Source organism: Leuresthes tenuis, unplaced genomic scaffold (assembly GCF_036924035.1).
Source record: "Leuresthes tenuis unplaced genomic scaffold, fLeuTen1.0.hap1 SCAF_12, whole genome shotgun sequence".
Taxonomy (NCBI): Eukaryota; Metazoa; Chordata; class Actinopteri; order Atheriniformes; family Atherinopsidae; genus Leuresthes; species Leuresthes tenuis.
Window position 1 is genome coordinate 12,364,336 of NW_027325366.1, and position 26,462 is coordinate 12,390,797.

The window sequence follows — 26,462 nt, forward strand, 5'->3', positions numbered from 1 at the left end:
GCGTTTATGTAGTCCCATCATACATCTATTCTCTTTCCTTTTTTTATGTTTACCTTGCTGTTTAAAAAGTCTGGGTCATTTCCTTCACCATTTCCCACCATTGTGCATGTGTTTTGTAGAGGTCTTGAAGGGTCTGCCACTCTTTATAACATTCCCTGTACTGACTGACTATGATTTCATCCTCCAACAGGGAACAGTTGAGTTTCCACAGACCACTTCCTACCGTCACACCAGAAGGGGGTGAAAGGGTGCAGGAGAGCATAAGGTGGTCTGAAAAGAAAACAGGGGTTAATCTAACATCGGTGGGTGGGCAATCTCTAGTAAAGAAATAATCAATGCGAGAGGCTCTGGTGCCATCATGACTAAACCAGGTGAAGCCCTCCTCTCTGGGATGCATGGTTTTAAAACAGTCAGTAAGCTTAAAATCCCTGCATATGCCCTGAAGTAAAATTGAAGTCTTATCCACTTTAAAATCTACCCCTGCTCTTTTTCTATCTTTCCTGCTCAAGATACAGTTAAAATCCCCTCCTACAACTAAAGGTACTTGCCCTAGCATGTAAAGCTGTATATCTTCTAAAAGGTCATACCTTTCATTTTTTCCATTGAAACCATAAATATTTAAGAGGTTAAAGTCTTGCCCCATAAAATTCAAGTGTGCTAAAAGTGCCCGTCCGTCTCTCACCACTGTGCTACCTTTCACCAGAACATGCGGATTTTTAATTAGAATGGCCACACCATCATTTTTATTTTGATTTGAGCCACTCCATATCGATAAATGGGGCCACATTTCCTCCCACTGTCTATGGTTTTTTAAAAAAGGTAGTCCACATTCTTGTATTAAAAACACATCTGATTTTATGGAGTCTAAGAAGGATAAAATACTCTGGGCTCTTGTCTTTGATTTCACACTTCTCACATTTAGTGTTAAGAAGGTGAGAACCATTAAAAGCATAAAGGAAAGTAGGTATGTCATTTTCGTTTTTCTAAGTTATCCAAACAAATTACACACAGGTTATTTCTTGGGAAACTAGCTCTTCCTTCATTTCTTTAGGTGAAAAGTGAGTAGGGTGATCTATATTTCCTTTTCGGACTCTCGGTGTTGGCCTCTGACGCAATGTTGCATTTAACTTTGAGTCCCTGGGGGTTGATTGCAGAGCTGAAGTTAAAAAGGAGACCTCATTTGGTGAGTCGGAGGGGAAGACTCTAGGTTCTTCCACTGAAGAACTGTCTGAAAGGGACCTAACCCTTCCCCTCTTCTCTGATACCACTGGGGAATCAGAGGCTCAGATGCCGTCCTCTTCGGCTGTTGACCTTCGGGGAGGTGAGTATCTTCACTAGACTCACCTGTCTGCTCTTCCTCCTCATTTAGCGTAGCTCCACCCTCTGCCTGTGAATTCTCACAGACTTCAACACTGAGTGGTGAGGCCTCTACAGGCCCCTCCCCTTTTTGCTCCTCACTTCCAATCCAAGCTTTTGGCGGGAAGTTTGAATTTATTGGGTCAACCTCTTCACTTTGTTCACCAACTGCCACCTTTGGTCCTTCTCTTTGTTGGCTTGACTGTGGCTTTACCGTCTTTAATTTGTTGGCAAAAGATTTAGGGCAATCTCTGAAGAGGTGATTTAATTCTCCACAGAGATTACATTTCCTGCCATTTGGACACTCTCCAAAAGTTTGCCCAATTTCTCTGCTCTTCCCACATAACACCTTGGTACAAGCCTCAACCAGGTGCCCATGCTCACCACACTTGCGGCAGAACTTGGGCTGCCCCTGGTAGTGGATGTAACCTCGGTTTTCAAGGTGGCCAGAGTGTCGCCCACCCGCTGCACTGAGCACTCTTCAGCCCTTTTAAATGGTATAACTTTGCACTCCCGCACGCTCCAGCAAGCACCATTCAAGCAACAACTTTGCACTCCAGCTTCGAACATCGGCACAGTCGCAACAAGTAAGGCGACTCTACTCAGAGAAGTCACTCTGCACAGTAAGAAGATTTCTTTTGCACTGACAGAAAGGGCTTCACCCGCAAAGGTAAAGCCTGCCAAAAATAGAAACAACTCATTAGTGCTGCTCTCCACAGAAATCTTTAGTAAAAGGCGAAAGACTTGTACGTTATGAAGAGAAACCAGAGTACGATTATCCGTCACTGCGGGAGCAGGGCATCAGGCTAGTTGGCATAGCCACCTTCCCCATGGTGAGCTTTGCTTGGTTGAGACGCTTGCTCCCCCCCCCCTTGCTCCTCGGCTGACCAACTAGGAACAATCGGGCCCTATTCGATGGCTGCCTTGTCTTTTACTCTGTGCAAAAGACAAGGCAGCAACAAAAACACCACGAGAATCCCGTATTGAGGCTTTGTTCTGATCGCTCATTCGGTGTCGCGTTTCTTTCAAGCAATTCTCCCGGTTAGCCCACACTCGGCTCGCTCCCATAGCCGTGTTAAAGTCTACTTCGCATTCACTCTCTTTTCTCAGCAGACTCTTGGGATTTTATCTATAAAATGAATTCCTTCACTCAAACTATGTGGAAACTGCTTTGTCCTTAATATTTACCATGTCTAGAAAGATTTAAACAAAAAAAACAACGTTGTACTTTGCAGTAAAAGAAAGAGCAAATCTAAAGTTTCAGGAATCCGAGAATAAGCTTACTTTCATGAGTTCTTCCCGATTTCGGATTTTGCTATAAAATGAATTCCTTCACTCATACTAAATTAAAACTGCTAAACCGCTAATCTGTTATATGTAAGGCAGATGTCAAATTCACCGAAATAGGATCAAAGGGTATTTGGCCAATCGAGCTGTAGCAGCTTCGGTAAAAGAGTATAAGTTGAAGAGTTTGTGAATAAAGGTGTGCGCACACATAGTGTGCTGTACGAAAATAGGCAGGGAGCAATGCCGGCTGGGGTATATGTTCTTGTATGTTGTCTGACTGTTTGATTTGAATGTGTTGTGTAAGTATCCTGTTGAATGTTACATGTTTGGGCTTTGACACGCTTCACTGTGGTTGTTAACTGTGTGGTGTGTCCTGAAATGTTATATGTTTGGGCTGTGTGACATGCTTAATGCTTGTCAGTAGCTACCCACTTATTCATATATAGCAACTGACAACATAAGAAGTCCGGACATACTTTGATAGTAGTTGTAGAAGTATCCTTATTGATAATAGATCACTAATTCATAGTGATAGAACAGTAGATGAACAGGTGCTTGCACATGTCTCACGAAAATATAATGGGTGTATGATTGCTGACGGCAGAGCAATACTGCCAAACTTATGAGTTCTTGTGGCAAACTTGATTCAGTGTCTTGACGTGTATACGCTGTTTCGCTGACTTGATTGTCACAAGAAACAAAGTGTGTTTGATAAGATCCGACCATTTTATTACGGGAGGATCAGTATGTATGGATTCTGATGTGACTGATAAACCCATTCGTATCTTAAGCATAATCTAATACGTGAGACAACGCCCTGGCACACGATAAAAAAAAAAAAAGAGAGAGAGCGGTTTTGTGTCCCCACAGTCCATAATGTAGAAAAGAGAGAAAAAAGCCTTTCTGATTTGGTGTGTGTGCTCATAGTGCAGAGTGTAGAGAAAAGAAAGCCGTTTTGGTGTCACGGGTGTTGTGACTTACACACACACATTTCTAAATTGAGAAAGGAAATTATTTTAGAGGAAGCACTAGAGTTTAGATCCCACATTTGTTGATAGGCATTCATTTATTTCTTCACTTCTGATGAAGTTTCAACAATAAACATTGTTTTATGAGACTTTGTATTATGAGAAAGAACCAGACTCATTCTTCAGGAATCCGAAAATAAGCTCTATTTTATGAGTTATGCACGAATTCGGATTCTCCTATAAAACGAATTCATTAACTCAAACCAAGTTAAGACTGCTTTGGCCTTCATATTTATTCATGTCTAATCAAGTTTCAACGATAAACAACGTTGTACTTTGTAGAATGAGAAAGAACTTCTTCAGCAATAAGCATCTCTCGACATTTGACGAAATACAGATTTTGCTATAAAATTAATTCCTTCTATCAGCCTGACTTAAAACTGTTTGTCCTCCTTATTTATCCACTTCAAATCAAGTTTCAACAATTAAAAAAAATTTGTAGTTTGAGAAAGAACAACTTAATCTTCAGCAATCAGTATAAAAAGAGGTGCAAATGCCAACCATACATACCTAGAAGGTGGAGCGGAAGTATTCAGCTGCAAGTAGGTGTGAATGTTCGACCATAATTTGTAAAAAGCGGGTAAGAAAAGGTTTGAATGCCCGACTATATATTAACAAAAGCGGGAGGAGAGGTCTTCGGATGAGAGTGGGTGAGAATTTCCAACCATAATCTATAAAATACGGTGAAAAAGAATATGTGAATGCCTCACAGAACACTAAAAGCGGAAGTGTTCGGCTGCAAGAAGGTGTGAATGTCCGACTATATTTGGTGAAAAGCAGGTGAAGCAAGGTCTGAATGCCCAACCTTACATCATCAAAAGCGAGATCAGAGGTGTTTGGCTGCAAGAAGGCCATAGTTTGCCAAAAGCGGGTAAGGTGCGAATGACCGACTAAATATCAACAAAAGTGGGGGCGGAGGTCTTCGGATGCAAGTGGGTGTGAATATCCCACCATACAAGTATGGTGGAGAGGAAGCTGTGAATGGCCGACCATAGTAAAAGGCGGGTGAGAGAAGGTGCGAATGTCAAACCATACATAATCAAAACAGGGAGCGGAGGTGTTCTGCTGTAAGAAGGTGTGAATGTCCAACCATAGTTGGTAAAAAGCGGGTAAGAAAAGGTTAAAATACCCGACTGTACACAATCAATAGCGGGAGCGGAGTTGTTCGGCTACTAAAAGGTGTGAAAGTCCGACCATGGTTTGTAAAAAGCGGGTAAGAAAAGGTGCGAATGCCCGACAATGTATGATCAAAAGAGGGAGTGGAGGTTTTCGGCTGCAAGAAGGTCTGAATGTCCAACCATAATTTGTAAAAACCGGGGAAGAAAAGGCTCGAAAGCCCGACTATACACCATCAAAAGTGGGAGCGGAGGATTTCAGCTGCAAGACGGTCTGAATGTCCATCAATAATTGCTAGAAAACATGAAAGAAAATTTTCGAATATCAAACTGCACATGATCATAAGCGGGAGAGGAGGTGTTCAGCTGCAAGAAGGTGTGAATGTCTACCCATAATTACTGAAAAATGGGTAAGAAAAGGTGCGAATGCCTAACCATACATCATGAAAAGAGGGAGCGGAGGTGTTCTGCTGTAAGACGGTGTGAATGTCCGACCATAGATGGTAAAAAGCGGGTAAGAAAAGGTTAAATTACCCGACTGTACACAATCAAAAGAGGAAGCGGAGTTGTTCAGCTAAGAGAAGGTGTGAAAGTCCGACCTTGGTTTGTAAAAAGCGGGTAAGAAAAGGTTCGTATGCCCGAATATACACCATCAAAAGCGGAAGCGGAGGTGCTCGGCTGCAAGATATTGTGAACGTCCGACCAAAGTTTGTAAAAAGCAGTTAAGAAAAGGTTAGAATATCTAACCAAACATAATCAAAAGCGGGAGCAGAGCTGTTCGACTGGAAGTAGGTGTGAATGTCAGATCATAATTTGCAAAAAGCTGATGAGAAAGGGTGAGAATGCCCGACTATACACCATCAAATGCGGTAGCGGAGTTGTTCGGCTGTGAGTAGGTGTGAATCTCCAACCATAATTGCTGAAAAATGTGTTAGAAAAGGTAAAAATGCCGGTCCATACATAATCAAAATCGGGAGAGGTGGTGTTCAGCTGCAAGAAGGTCTAAATGTCCATCAATAATTGCTAGAAAACATGAAAGAAAATTTTCGAAAATAAAACCACACATGATCATATGTGGGAGAGGAGGTGTTCAGCTGCAAGAAGGTGTGAATGTCCACCCATAATACCTGAAAAATGGGTAAAAAAAAGGTGCGAATGCCCAACCATACATCATCAAAAGCAGGAGTGCATGTGTTCGGCTACAAGAAGGTTTTAATGTCCGACCATAGTTTGTAAAAAGCGGGTAAGAAAAGGTTTGAATGCCCGAACATACACCATCAAAAGAGGGAGCGGAGGTGTTCCACTGTAAGAAGGTGTGAATGTCTGACCATAGTTGGTAAAAAGCGGGTAAGAAAAGGTGAAAATACCCGACTGTACACAATCAATAGCGGGAGCGGAGTTGTTCGGCTACTAAAAGGTGTGAAAGTCCGACCCTGGTTTGTAAAAAGCGGGTAAGAGAAGGTGCGAATGCCCGACAATGTATTATCAAAAGAGGGAGCGGAGGTTTTCGGCTGCAAGAAGGTCTGAATGTCCAACAATAATTTTGTAAAAACCGGGGAAGAAAAGGCTCGAAAGCCCGACTATACATCATCAAAAGTGGGAGCGGAGGTGTTCAGCTGCAAGAAGGTCTGAATGTCCATCAATAATTGCTAGAAAACATGAAAGAAAATTTTCGAATATCAAACCACACATCATCATAAGCCGGAGAGGAGGTGTTCAGCTGCAAGAAGGTGTGAATGTCCGACCAAAGTTTGTAAAAAATGGGTAAGAAAAGGTGCGAATGCTCAACCATACATCATCAAAAGCAGGAGTGGATGTGTTCGGCTACAAGAAGGTTTGAATGTCCGACCATAGTTCGTAAAATGCGGGTAAGAAAAGGTGCGAATGCCCGAACATACACCATCAAAAGAGGGAGCGGAGGTGTTCCGCTGTAAGACGGTGTGAATGTCCAACAATAGTTGGTAAAAAGCGGGTAAGAAAAGGTTAAAATACCCGACTGTACACAATCAATAGCGGGAGCGGAGTTGTTCGGCTACAAGAAGGTGCTAAAGTCCGACCATGGTTTGTAAAAAGCGGGTAAGAAAAGGTTCGAATGCCCGAATATATACCATCAAAAGCGGAAGCGGAGGTGTTCGGCTGCAAGAAGGTGTGAACGTCCGACCAAAGTTTGTAAAAAGCAATGAAGAAAAGTTTCGAATATCCAACCAAACATAATCAAAAGCGGGAGCAGAGCTGTTCGACTGCAAGTAGGTGTGAATGTCAGATCATAATTTGCAAAAAGCTGATGAGAAAGGGTGAGAATGCCCGACTATACACCATCAAATGCAGGAGCGGAAGTGTTCGGCTGTGAGTAGGTGTGAATGTCAAACCATAATTGCTGAAAAATGTGTTAGAAAAGACTAGAATGCCGGACCATACATCATCAAAAGCGGGAAAAGTGGTGTTCGGCTGCAAGTAGGTGTGAATGTCCAGCCATAATTACTCACAAACCGGTAAGAAAAGGTAGTATTGCCAGACCATACATTATCAAAACAGGGAGCGGAGGTGGTTAAGCTGCAAGAAGGTGTTAATGTCTGACTAAAGTTTATAAAAAGCGGGTAAGACAAGGTGCGAATGCCTGACAATGTATGATCAAATGAGGGAGCGGAGGTTTTCCGCTGCAAGGTCTGAATGTACAACCATAATTTTTAAAAACCGGGGAAGAAAAGGCTCGAAAGCCCGACTATACACCATCAAAAGCGGGAGCGGAGGTGTTCGGCTGCAAGTAGGTGTGAATGTTCGACCATAATTTGTAAAAAGCGGGTAAGAAAAGGTTTGAATGCCCGACTATATATTAACAAAAGCAGGAGGAGAGGTCTTCGGATAAGAGTGGGTGAGAATTTCCAACCATAATCAATAAAATGCGGTGAAAAAAAAGGTGTGAATACCCCATAGAACACTAAAAGGTGGAGCAGAAGTTTTCGGCTGCAAGAAGGTGTGACTGTTCGACTATATTTGGTGAAAAGCAGGTGAAGCAAGTTCTGAATGCCCAACCTTACATCATCAAAAACGAGATCAGAGGTGTTTGGCTGCAAGAAGGCCATAGTTTGCTAAAAGCGGGTAAGCTGCGAATGACCGACTAAATATCAACAAAAGTGGGGGCGGAGGTCTTCGGATGCAAGTGGGTGTGAATATCCCACCATACAAGTATGGTGGAGAGGAAGCTGTGAATGGCCGACCATTGTAAAAAGCGGGTGAGAAAAGGTGCGAATGTCCAATCATACATGATCAAAACAGGGAGCGGAGGTGTTTGGCTGCGACAAGGTGTGTATGTCCACCCATAATTAATGAAAAGCGGGCAACAAGTAGGTTTGAATACCCATCATCAAAAGCAGGAGTGGATGTGTTCGGCTACAAGAAGGTTTGAATGTCTGACCATAGTTTGTAAAAAGCGGGTAAGAAAAGGTTCGAGTGCCCGAACATACACCATCAAAAGAGGGAGCGGAGGTGTTCCGCTGTAAGACGGTGTGAATGTCCAACAATAGTTGGTAAAAAGCGGGTAAGAAAAGGTTAAAATACCCGACTGTACACAATCAATAGCGGGAGCGGAGTTCTTCGGCTACAAGAAGGTGTGAAAGTCCGACCATGGTTTGTAAAAAGCGGGTAAGAAAAGGTGCGAATGCCCGACAATGTATGATCAAAAGAGGGAGTGGAGGTTTTCGGCTGCAAGAAGGTCTGAATGTCCAACCATAATTTGTAAAAACCGGGGAAGAAAAGGCTCGAAAGCCCGACTATACACCATCAAAAGTGGGAGCGGAGGTGTTCAGCTTCAAGACGGTCTGAATGTCCATCAATAACTGCTAGAAAACATGAAAGAAAATTTTCGAATATCAAACTGCACATGATCATAAGCAGGAGAGGAGGTGTTCAGCTGCAAGAAGGTGTGAATGTCTACCCATAATTACTGAAAAATGCGTAAGAAAAGGTGCGAATGCCTAACCATACATCATCAAAAGAGGGAGCGGAGGTGTTCCGCTGTAAGACGGTGTGAATGTCCGACCATAGTTCGTAAAATGCGGGTAAGAAAAGGTGCGAATGCACGAACATACACCATCAAAAGAGGGAGCGGAGGTGTTCCGCTGTAAGACGGTGTGAATGTCCAACAATAGTTGGTAAAAAGCGGGTAAGAAAAGGTTAAAATACCCGACTGTACACAATCAATAGCGGGAGCGGAGTTGTTCGGCTACAAGAAGGTGCTAAAGTCCGACCATGGTTTGTAAAAAGCGGGTAAGAAAAGGTTCGAATGCCCGAATATATACCATCAAAAGCGGAAGCGGAGGTGTTCGGCTGCAAGAAGGTGTGAACGTCCGACCAAAGTTTGTAAAAAGCAATGAAGAAAAGTTTCGAATATCCAACCAAACATAATCAAAAGCGGGAGCAGAGCTGTTCGACTGCAAGTAGGTGTGAATGTCAGATCATAATTTGCAAAAAGCTGATGAGAAAGGGTGAGAATGCCCGACTATACACCATCAAATGCAGGAGCGGAAGTGTTCGGCTGTGAGTAGGTGTGAATGTCAAACCATAATTGCTGAAAAATGTGTTAGAAAAGACTAGAATGCCGGACCATACATCATCAAAAGCAGGAAAAGTGGTGTTCGGCTGCAAGTAGGTGTGAATGTCCAGCCATAATTACTCACAAACCGGTAAGAAAAGGTAGTATTGCCAGACCATACATTATCAAAACAGGGAGCGGAGGTGGTTCAGCTGCAAGGTGTGAATGTCTGACTAAAGTTTATAAAAAGCGGGTAAGACAAGGTGCGAATGCCTGACAATGTATGATCAAATGAGGGAGCGGAGGTTTTCCGCTGCAAGGTCTGAATGTACAACCATAATTTGTAAAAACCGGGAAGAAAAGGCTCGAAAGCCCGACTATACACCATCAAAAGCGGGAGCGGAGGTGTTCGGCTGCAAGTAGGTGTGAATGTTCGACCATAATTTGTAAAAAGCGGGTAAGAAAAGGTTTGAATGCCCGACTATATATTAACAAAAGCAGGAGGAGAGGTCTTCGGATAAGAGTGGGTGAGAATTTCCAACCATAATCAATAAAATGCGGTGAAAAAAAAGGTGTGAATACCCCATAGAACACTAAAAGGTGGAGCAGAAGTTTTCGGCTGCAAGAAGGCCATAGTTTGCTAAAAGCGGGTAAGCTGCGAATGACCGACTAAATATCAACAAAAGTGGGGGCGGAGGTCTTCGGATGCAAGTGGGTGTGAATATCCCACCATACAAGTATGGTGGAGAGGAAGCTGTGAATGGCCGACCATAGTAAAAAGCGGGTGAGAAAAGGTGCGAATGTCCAATCATACATGATCAAAACAGGGAGCGGAGGTGTTTGGCTGCGACAAGGTGTGTATGTCCACCCATAATTAATGAAAAGCGGGCAACAAGTAGGTTTGAATACCCATCATCAAAAGCAGGAGTGGATATGTTCGGCTACAAGAAGGTTTGAATGTCTGACCATAGTTTGTAAAAAGCGGGTAAGAAAAGGTTCGAGTGCCCGAACATACACCCTCAAAAGAGGGAGCGGAGGTGTTCCGCTGTAAGACGGTGTGAATGTCCAACAATAGTTGGTAAAAAGCGGGTAAGAAAAGGTTAAAATACCCGACTGTACACAATCAATAGCGGGAGCGGAGTTGTTCGGCTACAAGAAGGTGTGAAAGTCCGACCATAGTTTGTAAAAAGCGGGTAAGAAAAGGCTCGAAAGCCCGACTATACACCATCAAAAGTGGGAGCGGAGGTGTTCAGCTTCAAGACGGTCTGAATGTCCATCAATACCTGCTAGAAAACATGAAAGAAAATTTTCGAATATCAAACTGCACATGATCATAAGCAGGAGAGGAGGTGTTCAGCTGCAAGAAGGTGTGAATGTCTACCCATAATTACTGAAAAATGGGTAAGAAAAGGTGCGAATGCCTAACCATACATCATCAAAAGAGGGAGCGGAGGTGTTCCGCTGTAAGACGGTGTGAATGTCCGACCATAGATGGTAAAAAGCGGGTAAGAAAAGGTTAAATTACCCGACTGTACACAATCAAAAGAGGGAGCGGAGTTGTTCAGCTAAGAGAAGGTGTGAAAGTCCGACCTTGGTTTGTAAAAAGCGGGTAAGAAAAGGTTCGTATGCCCGAATATACACCATCAAAAGTGGAAGCGGAGGTGTTCGGCTGCAAGATATTGTGAACGTCCGACCAAAGTTTGTAAAAAGCAGTTAAGAAAAGGTTAGAATATCTAACCAAACATAAGAATGAGTCTTTTCCGCTGTAGAATGCCCGACTATACACCATCAAATGCGGGAGCGGAGGTGTTCGGCTCTGAGTAGGTGTGAATATCCGACCATAATTGCTGAAGAATGTGTTAGAAAAGGTAAGAATGCTGGACCATACATCATCAAAAGCGGTAGAGGTGGTGTTCGGCTGCGAAAAGGTGTGACTGTTCGACTAAAGTTTGTAAAAAGTGGGTAAGACAAGGTGCGAATGCCTGACAATGTATGATCAAAAGCGGGAGCGGAGGTGTTCAGCTGCAAGAAGGTCTACATGTCCATCAATAATTGCTAGAAAACATGAAAGAAACTTTTCGAAAATCAAACCGCACATGATCATAAGTGGGATAGGAGGTGTTCAGCTGCAAGGTGTGAATGTCCACCCATAATTCCTGAAAAATGGGCAAAAAAAAGGTGTGAATGCCCAACCATACATCATCAAAAGCAGGAGTGGAAGTGTTCGGCTACAAGAAGGTGTGAACGTCCAACCAAAATATGTAAAAAGAAGTTAAGAAAAGGTTCGAATATCCAACCAAACATAATCAAGAGCGGGAGCAGAGCTGTTCGACGGCAAGTAGGTGTGAATGTCAGATCATAATTTGCAAAAAGCTGATGAGAAAGGGTGAGAATGCCCGACTATACACCATCAAATGCGGGAGCGGAGTTGTTCGGCTGTGAGTAGGTGTGAATCTCCGACCATAATTGCTGAAAAATGTGTTAGAAAAGGTAAAAATGCCGGTCCATACATCATCAAAAGCGAGAGAGGTTGTGTTCGGCTGCAAGTAGGTGTGAATGTCCAGCCATAATTACTCACAAACGGGTAAGAAAGGGTAGTATTGCCAGACCATATATGATCAAAACAGGGAGCGGAGGTGGTTCAGCTGCAAGAAGGTTTGAATGTCAAACGAAAGTTCAAATATATTAACAAAAGCGGGAGGAGAGGTCTTCGGATGAAAGTGGTTGAAAATTTCCAACCATAATGTATAAAATGCAGTGAAAAAAAAGGTGTGATAGATAAAAGGTGGAGCGGAAGTGTTCGGCTGCAAGAAGGTGTGAATGTCCGACTATATTTGGTGAAAAGCAGGTGAAGCAAGGTCTGAATGCCCAACCTTACATCATCAAAAGCAAGATCAGAGTTGTTTGGCTGCAAGATGGCCATAGTTTGCCAAAAGCGGGTAAGCCTGCTTTCATGAGTTCTGCACGATTTCGGATTTTGCTATAAAATGAATTGCTTTGCTCAAACCAAGTTAAAACTGCTTTGTCCTTCCATATTCATCAATGTCTAGATCGACTTCAACAAAGAAAAACATTGGACTTTGCAGTAGAAGAAGTTGAAATCCATCTACACATTGATAAATATGAAGGACAAAGCAGTTCCCACTTGCCCATAAGAAAATAAGCTTATTCTCGGATTCCTGATCCTTCAGTGTTGCTCTTTCTTCTACTGCAAAATACAATGTTGTTCTTTGTTGAAGTCGATCTAGACATTGATAAATATGAAGGGAAAAGCAGTTTTAACTTGGTTTGAGTGAATGAATTCATTTTATACATAAAATCCGAAATCGTGCAGAACTCATGAAAATAAGCTTATTCTCGGATTCCTAAAACTTTTGATTTGCTCTTTCTTTTATTGCAAAGTACAACGTTGTTTTTTGTTTAAATCTATCGAGACATTGATAAATATGAAGGTAAAAGCCGTTTTAACATAGTTTGAGTGAAGGAATTGATTTTATAGATAAAATCCCAAATCATGCAGAACTCCTCAAAAGGGGCGTATGGCTTAATCACAAGTGTGGTTCTTTCTCATTCAGGGTAGTATGAGGAAGTTTATGCTTGAAATATATGTAGAAATGGGTACATATGAAGGACAAAGCAGTGTTAACTTAGTTTGAGTGAAGGAATTCATTTTATACATAAAATCCCAAATCATGCAGAACGTATGAAAAGAAGCTTATTCTCGGATTCCTGATCCTTCAGTTTTGCTCTTTCTTCTACTGCAAAATACAATGTTGTTCTTTGTTGAAGTCGATCTAGACATTGATAAATATGAAGGAAAAAGCAGTTTTAACTTGGTTTGAGTGAATGAATTCATTTTATACATAAAATCCGAAATCGTGCAGAACTCATGAAAATAAGCTTATTCTCGGATTCCTAAAACTTTTGATTTGCTCTTTCTTTTATTGCAAAGTACAACGTTGTTTTTTTGTTTAAATCTATCGAGACATTGATAAATATGAAGGTAAAAGCCGTTTTAACATAGTTTGAGTGAAGGAATCCCATTTTTCAGTAATTATGGGTGGACATTCAGACCTTCTTGCAGCCGAAAACCTCCGCTCCTCTTTTGATCATACATTGTCGGGCATTCACACCTTGTCTTACCCGCTTTTTACAAACTTTAGTCGGACATTCACACCTTATTGCAGCTGAACCACCTCCGCTCCCTGTTTTGATCATATATGGTCTGGCAATAGTACCTTTTCTTACCCGTTTGTGAGTAATTATGGCTGGACATTCACACCTTCTTGCAGACGAACACCTCCGCTCCCACATTTGATAGTGTATAGTCGGGCATTCTCACCCTTTCTCATCAGCTTTTTGCAAATTATGATCTGATATTCACACCTACTTGCAGTCGAACAGCTCTGCTCCCTCTTTTGATTATGTTTGGTTGGATATTCAAACATTTTCTTAATGCTTTTTACAAACTTTGGTCGGACGTTCACACCGTCTTGCAGCCGAACACCTCCGCTTCCGCTTTTGATGGTGTATAGTCGGGCATTCGAGCCTTTTCTTACCCACCTATTACTTACTATGGTTGGACATTCAAACCTTCTTGTAGCCGAACGCATCCGCTCCTGCTTTTGATGATGTATGATTTGGCATTCGCACCTTTTCTTACCCATTTTTCAGTAATTATTGGTCGGACATTCAGACCTTCTTGCACCTGAACACCTCTGCTCCCGCTTTTGATGGTGTATAGTCGGGCTTTCGAGCCTTTTCTTCCCCGATTTTTACAAATTATGGTTGGACATTCAGACCTTGCAGCCGAAAACCTCCACTCCCTCTTTTGATCATACATTGTCGGGCATTCGCACCTTTTCTTACCCGCTTTTTACAAACCATGGTCGGACTTTCACACCTTTTAGTAGCCGAACAACTCCGCTCCCGCTATTGATTGTGTACAGTCGGGTATTTTAACCTTTTCTTACCCGCTTTTTACCAACTATGGTTGGACATTCACACCTTCTTACAGCAGAACACCTCCGCTCCCTGTTTTGATTATGTATGGTTTGACATTCGCACCTTCTCTCACTCGCCTTTTACTATGGTCGGCCATTCACAGCTTCCTCTCCACCATACTTGTATGGTGGGATATTCACACCCACCTGCATCCGAAGACCTCCGCCCCCACTTTTGTTGATATTTAGTCGGTCATTCGCACCTTACCCGCTTTTGGCAAACTATGGCCTTCTTGCAGCCAAACACCTCTGATCTCGCTTTTGATGATGTAAGGTTGGGCATTCAGACCTTGCTTCACCTGCTTTTCACCAAATATAGTCGGACATTCACACCTTCTTGCAGCCGAACACTTCCGCTCCACCTTTTTGTGTTCTATCACACCTTTTTTTCACCGCATTTTATACATTATGGTTGGAAATTTTCAACCACTATCATCCGAAGACCTCTCCTCCCGCTTTTGTTAATATATTTGAACTTTAGTCGGACATTCAAACCTTCTTGCAGCTGAACCACCTCCGCTCCCTGTTTTGATCATATATGGTCTGGCAATACTACCTTTTCTTACCCGTTTGTGAGTAATTATGGCTGGACATTCACACCTACTTGCAGCCGAACACAACCTCTCTCGCTTTTGATGATGTATGGACCGGCATTCTTACCTTTTCTAACACATTTTTCAGCAATTATGGTTGGAGATTCACACCTACTCACAGCCGAACAACTCCGCTCCCGCATTTGATGGTGTATAGTCGGGCATTCTCACCCTTTCTCATCAGCTTTTTGCAAATTATGATCTGACATTCACACCTACTTGCAGTCGAACAGCTCTGCTCCCGCTTTTGATTATGTATGGTTGGATATTCGAACCTTTTCTTAACTGCTTTTTACAAACTTTGGTTGGACGTTCACACCTTCTTGTAGCCGAACACTTCCACTCCTGCTTTTGATGATGTATGGTTGGGCATTCGCACCTTTTTTTTTACCCATTTTTCAGGTATTATGGGTGGACATTAACACCTTCTTGCAGCTGAACACCTCCTCTCCCACTTATGATCATGTGTGGTTTGATTTTCGAAAATTTTCTTTCATGTTTTCTAGCAATTATTGATTGACATTTAGACCTTCTTGCAGCTGAACACCACCTCTCCCGATTTTGATGATGTATGGACCGGCATTTTTACCTTTTCTAACACATTTTTCAGCAATTATGGTTGGAGATTCACACCTACTCACAGCCGAACAACTCCGCTACCGCATTTGATGGTGTATAGTCGGGCATTCTCACCCTTTCTCATCAGCTTTTTGCAAATTATGATCTGACATTCACACCTACTTGCAGTCGAACAGCTCTGCTCCCGCTTTTGATTATGTATGGTTGGATATTCGAACCTTTTCTTAACTGCTTTTTACAAACTTTGGTTGGACGTTCACAATATCTTGCAGCCGAACACCTCCGCTTCCGCTTTTGATGGTGTTTATTCGGGCATACGAACCTTTTCTTACCCGCTTTTTACAAACCAAGGTCGGACTTTCACACCTTCTCTTAGCTGAACAACTCCGCTCCCTCTTTTGATTGTGTACAGTCGGGTAATTTAACCTTTTCTTACCTGCTTTTTACCATCTATGGTCAGACATTCACACCGTCTTACAGCGGAACACCTCCGCTCCCTCTTTTGATGATGTATGGTTAGGCATTCGCACCTTTTCTTACCCATTTTTCAGTAATTATGGGTAGACATTCACACCTTCTTGCAGCTGAACACCTCCTCTCCCGCTTATGATCATGTGCAGTTTGATATTCGAAAATTTTCTTTCATGTTTTCTAGCAATTATTGATGGACATTCAGACCGTCTTGCAGCTGAACACCTCCGCTCCCACTTTTGATGGTGTATAGTCGGGCTTTCGAGCCTATTCTTCCCCGGTTTTTACGAATTATGGTTGGACATTCAGACCTTCTTGCAGCCGAAAACCTCCACTCCCTCTTTTGATCATACATTGTAGGGCATTCGCACCTTTTCTTACCCGCTTTTTACAAACCATGGTCGGACTTTCACACCTTTTAGTAGCCGAACAACTCCGCTCCCGCTATTGATTGTGTACAGTCGGGTATTTTAACCTTTTCTTACCCGCTTTTTACCAACTATGGTTGGACATTCACACCTTCTTACAGCAGAACACCTCCGCTCCCTGTTTTGATTATGTATGGTTTGACATTCGCACCTTCTCTCACCCGCCTTTTACTATGGTCGGCCATTCACAGCTTCCTCTCCACCATACTTGTATGGTGGGATATTCACACCCACTTGCATCCGAAGACCTCCGCCCCCACTTTTGTTGATATTTAGTCGGTCATTCGCACCTTACCCGCTTTTGGCAAACTATGGCCTTCTTGCAGCCAAACACCTCTGATCTCGCTTTTGATGATGTAAGGTTGGGCATTCAGACCTTGCTTCACCTGCTTTTCACCAAATATAGTCGGACATTCACACCCACTTGCATCCGAAGACCTCCGCCCCAAATTTTGTTGATATTTAGTCGGACATTCGCACCTTACCCGCTTTTGGCAAACTATGGCCTTCTTGCAGCCAAACACCTCTGATCTCGCTTTTGATGATGTAAGGTTGGGCATTCAGACCTTGCTTCACCTGCTTTTCACCAAATATAGTCGGACATTCACACCTTCTTGCAGCTGAACCACTTCCGCTCCACCTTTTAGTGTTCTATCACACCTTATTTTCACCGCATTTTATACATTATGGTTGGAAATTTTCAACCACTATCATCCGAAGACCTCTCCTCCCGCTTTTGTTAATATATTTGAACTTTAGTCGGACATTCAAACCTTCTTGCAGCTGAACCACCTCCGCTCCATGTTTTGATCATATATGGTCTGGCAATACTACCTTTTCTTACCCATTTGTGAGTAATTATGGCTGGACATTCACACCTACTTGCAGCCGAACACAACCTCTCTCGATTTTGATGATGTATGGACCGGCATTCTTACCTTTTCTAACACATTTTTCAGCAATTATGGTCGGAGATTCACACCTACTCACAGCCGAACAACTCCGCTCCCGCATTTGATGGTGTATAGTCGGGCATTCTCACCCTTTCTCATCAGCTTTTTGCAAATTATGATCTGACATTCACACCTACTTACAGTCGAACAGCTCTGCTCCCGCTTTTGATTATGTATGGTTGGATATTCGAACCTTTTCTTAACTGCTTTTTACAAACTTTGGTTGGACGTTCACACCTTCTTGTAGCTGAACACATGCACTCCTGCTTTTGATGATGTATGGTTGGGCATTCGCACCTTTTTTTTACCCATTTTTCAGGTATTATGGGTGGACATTCACACCTTCTTGCAGCTGAACACCTCCTCTCCCACTTATGATCATGTGTGGGTTGATTTTCGAAAATTTTCTTTCATGTTTTCTAGCAATTATTGATGGACATTTAGACCTTCTTGCAGCTGAACACCACCTCTCCCGATTTTGATTATGTATGGACCGGCATTTTTACCTTTTCTAACACATTTTTCAGCAATTATGGTTGGAGATTCACACCTACTCACAGCCGAACAACTCCGCTACCGCATTTGATGGTGTATAGTCGGGCATTCTCACCCTTTCTCATCAGCTTTTTGCAAATTATGATCTGACATTCACACCTACTTGCAGTCGAACAGCTCTGCTCCCACTTTTGATTATGTATGGTTGGATATTCGAACCTTTTCTTAACTGCTTTTTACAAACTTTGGTTGGACGTTCACACCTTCTTGTAGCCGAACACATGCACTCCTGCTTTTGATGATGTAGGGTTGGGCATTCGCACCTTTTTTTTACCCATTTTTCAGGTATTATGGGTGGACATTCACACCTTCTTGCAGCTGAACACCTCCTCTCCCACTTATGATCATGTGTGGTTTGATTTTCGAAAATTTTCTTTCATGTTTTCTAGCAATTATTGATGGACATTTAGACCTTCTTGCAGCTGAACACCACCTCTCCCGATTTTGATGATGTATGGACTGGCATTTTTACCTTTTCTAACACATTTTTCAGCAATTATGGTTGGAGATTCACACCTACTCACAGCCGAACAACTCCGCTACCGCATTTGATGGTGTATAGTCGGGCATTCTCACCCTTTCTCATCAGCTTTTTGCAATTTATGATCTGACATTCACACCTACTTCCAGTCGAACAGCTCTGCTCCCGCTTTTGATTATGTTTGGTTAGATATTCGAACCTTTTCTTAACTGCTTTTTACAAACTTTGGTCGGACGTTCACAATATCTTGCAGCCGAACACCTCCGCTTCCGCTTTTGATGGTGTATATTCGGGCATACGAACCTTTTCTTACCCGCTTTTTACAAACCAAGGTCGGACTTTCACACCTTCTCTTAGCTGAACAACTCCGCTCCCTCTTTTGATTGTGTACAGTCGGGTAATTTAACCTTTTCTTACCCACTTTTTACCATCTATGGTCGGACATTCACACCGTCTTACAGCGGAACACCTCCGCTCCCTCTTTTGATGATGTATGGTTAGGCATTCGCACCTTTTCTTACCCATTTTTCAGTAATTATGGGTAGACATTCACACCTTCTTGCAGCTGAACACCTCCTCTCCCGCTTATGATCATGTGCAGTTTGATATTCGAAAATTTTCTTTCATGTTTTCTAGCAATTATTGATGGACATTCAGACCGTCTTGCAGCTGAATACCTCCGCTCCCACCTTTGATGGTGTATAGTCGGGCTTTCGAGCATTTTCTTCCCCGGTTTTTACAAATTATGGTTGGACATTCAGACCTTCTTGCAGCCGAAAACCTCCACTCCCTCTTTTGATCATACATTGTCGGGCATTCGCACCTTTTCTTGCCCGCTTTTTTACAAACCATGGTCGGACTTTCACACCTTTTAGTAGCCGAACAACTCCGCTCCCGCTATTGATTGTGTACAGTCGGGTATTTTAACCTTTTCTTACCCGCTTTTTACCAACTATGGTTGGACATTCACACCTTCTTACAGCAGAACACCTCCGCTCCCTGTTTTGATTATGTATGGTTTGACATTCGCACCTTCTCTCACCCGCCTTTTACTATGGTCGGCCATTCACAGCTTCCTCTCCACCATACTTGTATGGTGGGATATTCACACCCACTTGCATCCGAAGACCTCCGCCCCCACTTTTGTTGATATTTAGTCGGTCATTCGCACCTTACCCGCTTTTGGCAAACTATGGCCTTCTTGCAGCCAAACACCTCTGATCTCGCTTTTGATGATGTAAGGTTGGGCATTCAGACCTTGCTTCACCTGCTTTTCACCAAATATAGTCGGACATTCACACCTTCTTGCAGCCGAACACTTCCGCTTTTAGTGTTCTATGAGGCATTCACATATTTTTTTTCACCGTATTTTATAGATTATGGTTGGAAATTCTCACCCACTCTCATCCGAAGACCTCTCCTCCCGCTTTTGTTAATATATAGTCGGGCATTCGAACCTTTTCTTACCCGCTTTTTACAAATTATGGTCGAACATTCACACCTACTTGCAGCTGAATACTTCCGCTCCACAGCCTCTGATTCCCCAGTGGTATCAGAGAAGAGGGGAAGGGTTAGGTCCCTTTCAGACAGTTCTTCAGAGGAAGAACCTAGAGTCTTCCCCTCCGACTCACCAAATGAGGTCTCCTTTTTAACTTCAGCTCTGCAATCAACCCCCAGGGACTCAAAGTTAAATGCAACATTGCGTCAGAGGCCAACACCGAGAGTCCGAAAAGGAAATATAGATCACCCTACTCACTTTTCACCTAAAGAAATGAAGGAAGAGCTAGTTTCCCAAGAAATAACCTGTGTGTAATTTGTTTTGATAACTTAGAAAAACGAAAATGACATACCTACTTTCCTTTATGCTTTTAATGGTTCTCACCTTCTCAACACTAAATGTGAGAAGTGTGAAATCAAAGACAAGAGCCCAGAGTATTTTATCCTTCTTAGACTCCATAAAATCAGATGTGTTTTTAATACAAGAATGTGGACTACCTTTTTTAAAAAAACATAGACAATGGGAGGAAATGTGGCCCCATTTATCGATATGGAGTGGCTCAAATCAAAATAAAAATGATGGTGTGGCCATTCTAATTAAAAATCCGCATGTTCTGGTGAAAGGTAGCACAGTGGTGAGAGACGGACGGGCACTTTTAGCACACTTGAATTTTATGGGGCAAGACTTTAACCTCTTAAATATTTATGGTTTCAATGGAAAAAATGAAAGGTATGACCTTTTAGAAGATATACAGCTTTACATGCTAGGGCAAGTACCTTTAATTGTAGGAGGGGATTTTAACTGTATCTTGAGCAGGAAAGATAGAAAAAGAGCAGGGGTAGATTTTAAAGTGGATAAGACTTTGATTTTACTTCAGGGCATATGCAGGGATTTTAAGCTTACTGACTGTTTTAAAACCATGCATCCCAGAGAGGAGGGCTTCACCTGGTTTAGTCATGATGGCACCAGAGCCTCTCGCATTGATTATTTCTTTACTAGAGATTGCCCACCCACTGATGTTAGATTAACCCCTGTTTTCTTTTCAGACCACCTTATGCTCTCCTGCACCCTTTCACCCCCTTCTGGTGTGACGGTAGGAAGTGGTCTGTGGAAACTCAACTGTTCCCTGTTGGAGGATGAAATCATAGTCAGTCAGTACAGGGAATGTTATAAAGAGTGGCAGACCCTTCAAGACCTCTACGAAACACATGCACAATGGTGGGAAATGGTGAAGGAAACAACCCAGACTTTTTTTAAACAGCAAGGTAAACGTAAAAAAAGGAAAGAGAATAGATGTATGATGGGACTACATAAACGCTTACAGCGCTACTTTAAACTAAATCAGTGTGGCATAGACTTTAAAGAAGAAATCAAAGATGTCAAAAAGGAAATGTCAGTTTTAGCAGAAATAAAGAGTAAAGGAATTTTTGTAAGAAGCAGGGAGCAGGAAATTGAGGAAGGTGAAAAAGAAAGAAAGTTATAAATAAAAAGAAGTGTATTCAAAATCTAAAAAGAGAAGATGGGTTTTTAACAAAATCCACACAAGAGATGATTGAAACTGTACATACCTTTTATAGTAACATGTACAAAGAGAAACCAGTGCACTTGGAAACATCGGCAGAAATCTTAAAATTCGTTGACAAAACCGTAAAAGAGAATGCACACTTGACACAGAATTTTACTGCTTTAGAGTTAAAAAAATGCCTAACAGGTTTTAAGAGAAGTCGAGCTCCGGGTTTAGACGGGCTTCCTGCAGAATTCTATCTGACCTATTGGGACCTTTTATCATCAGACATTTTAGATGTTTTTAAAGATTTTGAAAAACTCGACCGACTGCCTGACAGTTTTAGAGTGGGAATAGTGACTCTACTTTATAAAAAAAATTATAAGACTGACCTAAAGAATTGGAGGCCCATCACACTTTTAAACTTTGACTGTAAACTTTTTAGCAAGGTTTTAGCGACACGGATGTCCTCTGTTTTAGAGGAGGTAATTCACCCAGACCAAGCTTGTGCCATCTCAGGGAGACAACTCACCGACAGCCTCGTACTGATTCGAGACATCATTGATTACGCTAGAGACAGAAACACCCGGCTTGTCATCTTAAATTTAGACTTTGAAAAAGCATTTCATTTGGTCTCGCATCAATATCTCTTTCAGGTGTTGCAGCCATCGAAAAGGGCCCGATTGTTCCTACTTGGTGAGCTTTGCTTGGTTGAGAGGCTTGCCCCCCCCCCCCCCCCCCCTGCTCCTCGGCTGACCAAGTAGAAACAATCTATTCGATGGCTGCCTTGTCTTTTACTCTGTGCAAAAGACAAGGCAGCCACAAACACCACGGGAACACCGTATTGAGGCTTTGTTCTGACCACTCATTCGGTGTTGCGTTTCTTTCAAGCAATTCTTCCGGTTAGCCCGCACTCGGCTCGCTCCCAGAGCCGTGTTAAAGTCCACTTCACATTCACTCTCTTTTCTCAGCAGATTAAAAGAAAGTTTCATCTTGGGCTCCCTGAAACTTCCATCCTGCACCGCTGTTTGCTTTTTCACAAGAGCAGAGGAGAGCGCACCGTTCCCAGCGGCACTGCAGTACCGGGTCGAGGCTTGGAGTGAACGGAGCAAGCTTCTTTTTCAACTCCTATTCTTAAAAATCCATTTAATATGTTGTCCTCGTATAGAGGACATATTAAACTGATAAGAACAGATACTACACTTGATCTTAGCCAAAAGGCCGAGAAGCGATAACTGTCCACTGTTTCAGGTCCGAGGGCCCTTGCTGGCACAATGCGCACTTGTAGCAGTGTTCTTTTTATGGCCATAGGTGGCCAGAGTGTCACGTTGCACCTCCGCCCACCCGCTGCACTGAGCACTCTTCAGCCCTTTTAAATGGTATAACTTTGCACTCCCGCATGCTCCAGCAAGTACCATTCAAGCAACAACTTTGCACTCCAGCTTCGAACATCGGCACAGTCGCAACAAGTAAGGCGACTCTACTCAGAGAAGTCACTCTGCAAAGTAGCAAGATTTCTACAGAAAGGGCTTCACCCGCAAAGGTAAAGCCTGCCAATAATAGAAACAACTCATTAGTGCTGCTCTCCACGGAAGTCTTTAGTAAAAGGCGAAAGACTTGTATGTTATGAAGAGAAACCAGAGTACGATTATCCGTCACTGCGGGAGCAGGGCATCAGGCTAGTTGGTATAGCCACCTTCCCCATGGTGAGCTTTGATTGGTTGAGACGCTTGCCCCCCCCCCCCTTGCTCCTCGGCTGACCAAGTAGGAACAATCGGGCCCTATTCGATGGCTGCCTTGTCTTTTACTCTATGCAAAAGACAAGGCAGCAACAAAAACACCACGAGAATCCCGTATTGAGGCTTTGTTCTGACCACTCATTCGGTGTCGCGTTTCTTTCAAGCAATTCTCCCGGTTAGCCGACACTCGGCTCGCTCCCATAGCCGTGTTAAAGTCTACTTCGCATTCACTCTCTTTTCTCTGCAGACTCTTGGGATTTTATCTATAAAATGAATTCCTTCACTCAAACTATGTTAAAACTGATTTGTCGTTCATATTTACCATGTCTAGAAAGATTTAAACAAAAAAAACAACGTTGTACTTTGCAGTAAAAGAAAGAGCAAATCTAAAGTTTCAGGAATCCGAGAATAAGCTTACTTTCATGAGTGCTTCACGATTTCGGATTTTGCTATAAAATGAATTCCTTCACTCAAACTAAATTAAAACTGCTAAACCGCTAATCTGTTACATGTAAGGCAGATGTCAAATTCACCGAAATAGGATCTAAGGGTATTCGGCCAATCGAGCTGTAGCAGCTTCGGTAAAAGAGTATAAGTTGAAGAGTTTGTGAATAAAGGTGTGCGCACACATAGTGAGCTGTAGGAAAATAGGCAGGGAGCAATGCCGGCTGGGGTATATGTTCTTGTATGTTGTCTGACTGTTTGATTTGAATGTGTTGTGTAAGTGTCCTGTTGAATGTTTGGGCTTTGACACTTCACTGTGGTTGTTAACTGTGTGGTGTGTCCTGAAATGTTATATGTTTGGGCTGTGTGACATGCTTAATGCTTGTCAGTAGCTACCCACTTATTCATATATAGCAACTGACAACATAAGAAGTCTGGACATACTTTGATAGTAGTTGTAGAAGTATCCTTATTGATAATAGATAAACTAATTCATAGTGATAGAACAGTAGATGAACAGGTGCCTGCACGTCTCACGAAAATAAAATGGGTGTATGATTGCTGACGGCAGAGCAATACTGCCAAACTTATGAGTTCTTGTGGCAAACTTGATTCAGTGTCTTGACGTGTATACGCTGTTTCGCTGACTTGATTGTCACAAGAAACAAAGTGTGTTTGATAAGATCCGACCATTTTATTACGGGAGGATCAGTATGTATGGATTCTGATGTGACTGATAAATCCATTCGTATCTTAAGCATAATCTAATACGTGAGACAACGCCCTGGCACACAATCAAAAAAAAAAAGAGAGAGCGGTTTTGTGTGAGAAAAGGTGCGAATGTCAAAACATACATGATCAAAACAGGGAGCGGAGGTGTTTGGCTGCGACAAGGTGTGAATGTCCACCCATAATTAATGAAAAACGGGCAACAAGTAGGTTCGAATGCCCAACCATACATCATCAAAAGCAGGAGTGGATGTGTTCGGCTTCAAGAAGGTATGAATGTCCATCAATAATTGCTATAAAACATGAAAGAAAATTTTCGAATATCAAACCGCACATAATCATAAGCGGGAGAGGAGGTGTTCGGCTGCAAGAAGGTGTGAACGTCCGACCAAAGTTTGTAAAAAGCAGTTAAGAAAAGGTTTGAATATCCAACCGAACATAATCAAAAGCGGGAGCAGAGCTGTTCGACTGCAAGTAGGTGTGAATGTCAGATCATAATTGCTGAAAAATGTGATAGAAAAGACTAGAATGCCGGACAATACATCGTCAAAAGCGGGAGAGGTGGTTTTTCGGCTGCAAGTAGGTGTGAATGTCCAGCCATAATTACTCACAAACGGGGGAAGAAAAGGTAGTATTTCCAGACCACACATGATCAAAACAGGGAATGGAGGTGGTTCAGCTGCAAGGTGTGAATGTCTGACTAAAGTTTGTAAAAACCGTGTAAGACAAGGGGCGAATGCCCGACAATGTATGATCAAAAGAGGGAGCGGAGGTTTTCGGCTGCAAGGTCTGAATGTCCAACCACAATTTGTAAAAATCGGGGAAGAAAAGGCTCGAAAGCCCGACTATACACCATCAAAAGCGGGAGCAGTGGTGTTCAGGTGCAAGAAGGTCTGAATGTCCGACCAAAAATTACTGAAAAATGGGTAAGAAAAGGTGCGAATGCCAAATCATACATGGTCAAAACAGGGAGCGGAGGTGTTTGGCTGCGACAAGGTGTGAATGTCCACCCATAATTAATGAAAAACGGGCAACAAGTAGGTTCGAATGCCCAACCATACATCATCAAAAGCAGGAGTGGATGTGTTCGGCTTCAAGAAGGTATGAATGTCCATCAATAATTGCTATAAAACATGAAAGAAAATTTTCGAATATCAAACCGCACATAATCATAAGCGGGAGAGGAGGTGTTCCGCTGCAAGAAGGTGTGAATATCCACCCATAATTACTGAAAAATGGGTAAGAAAAGGTGCGAATGCCCAACCATACATCATCAAAAGCAGGAGTGGATGTGTTCGGCTACAAGAAGGTTTGAATGTCCGACCATAGTTTGTAAAAAGCGGGTAAGAACAGCTTTGTATGCCCGACTGTACACAATCAAAAGCGGGAGCGGAGTTGTTCAGCTACAAGAAGGTGTGAAAGTCCGACCATGGTTTGTAAAAAGCGGGTAAGAACAGGTTCGTATGCCCGAATATACACCATCAAATGCGGGAGAGGAGGTGTTCGGCTGTGAGTAGGTGTGAATCTCCAACCATAATTGCTGAAAAATGTGTTAGAAAAGGTAAGAATGCCGGTCCATACATCATCAAAAGCGGGAGAGGTGGTGTTCGGCTGCAAGTAGGTGTGAATGTCCAGCCATAATTACTCACAAATGGGTAAGAAAAGGTAGTATTGCCAGACCATACATGATCAAAACAGGGAGCGGAGGTGGTTAAGCTGCAAGAAGGTGTTAATGTCCGACTAAAGTTTGTAAAAAGCGGGTAAGAAAAGGTGCGAATGCCCGACAATGTATGATCAAAAGAGGGAGCGGAGGTTTTCGGCTGAAAGAAGGTCTGAATGTCCAACCATAATTTGTAAAAACCGGGGAAGAAAAGGCTCGAAAGCCCGACTATACACCATCAAAAGCTGGAGCGGAGGTGTTCAGCTGCAAGAAGGTCTGAATGTCCATCAGTAATTGCTAGAAAACATGAAAGAGAATTTTCAAATATCAAACCGCACATGATAATAAGCGGGAGAGGAGGTGTTCAGCTGCAAGAAGGTGTGAATGTCCACCCATAATTACTGAAAAATGGGTAAGAAGAGGTGCGAATTACCAACCATACATCATCAAATGCACGAGTGGATGTGTTCGGCTACAAGAAGGTTTGAATGTCCAACCATAGTTTGTA

The 26,462-nt window shown here is 42.6% G+C and overlaps 3 non-coding genes across 3 annotated transcripts; all 3 read right to left on the minus strand.

Annotated features, from left to right (window-relative positions):
- Nucleotides 1-2,015: 2,015 nt before the first annotated feature.
- LOC140265950 (U5 spliceosomal RNA) lies at nucleotides 2,016-2,129 on the minus strand. Its single transcript, XR_011906630.1, has one exon. It is a non-coding gene; the product is annotated as a U5 spliceosomal RNA (small nuclear RNA).
- Nucleotides 2,130-22,431: 20,302 nt separating this feature from the next.
- LOC140320584 (U2 spliceosomal RNA) lies at nucleotides 22,432-22,615 on the minus strand. Its single transcript, XR_011918418.1, has one exon. It is a non-coding gene; the product is annotated as a U2 spliceosomal RNA (small nuclear RNA).
- Nucleotides 22,616-22,914: 299 nt separating this feature from the next.
- Nucleotides 22,915-23,028, minus strand: LOC140265912 (U5 spliceosomal RNA). Its single transcript, XR_011906594.1, has one exon. It is a non-coding gene; the product is annotated as a U5 spliceosomal RNA (small nuclear RNA).
- Between the last annotated feature and the right edge of the window lie 3,434 nt (nucleotides 23,029-26,462).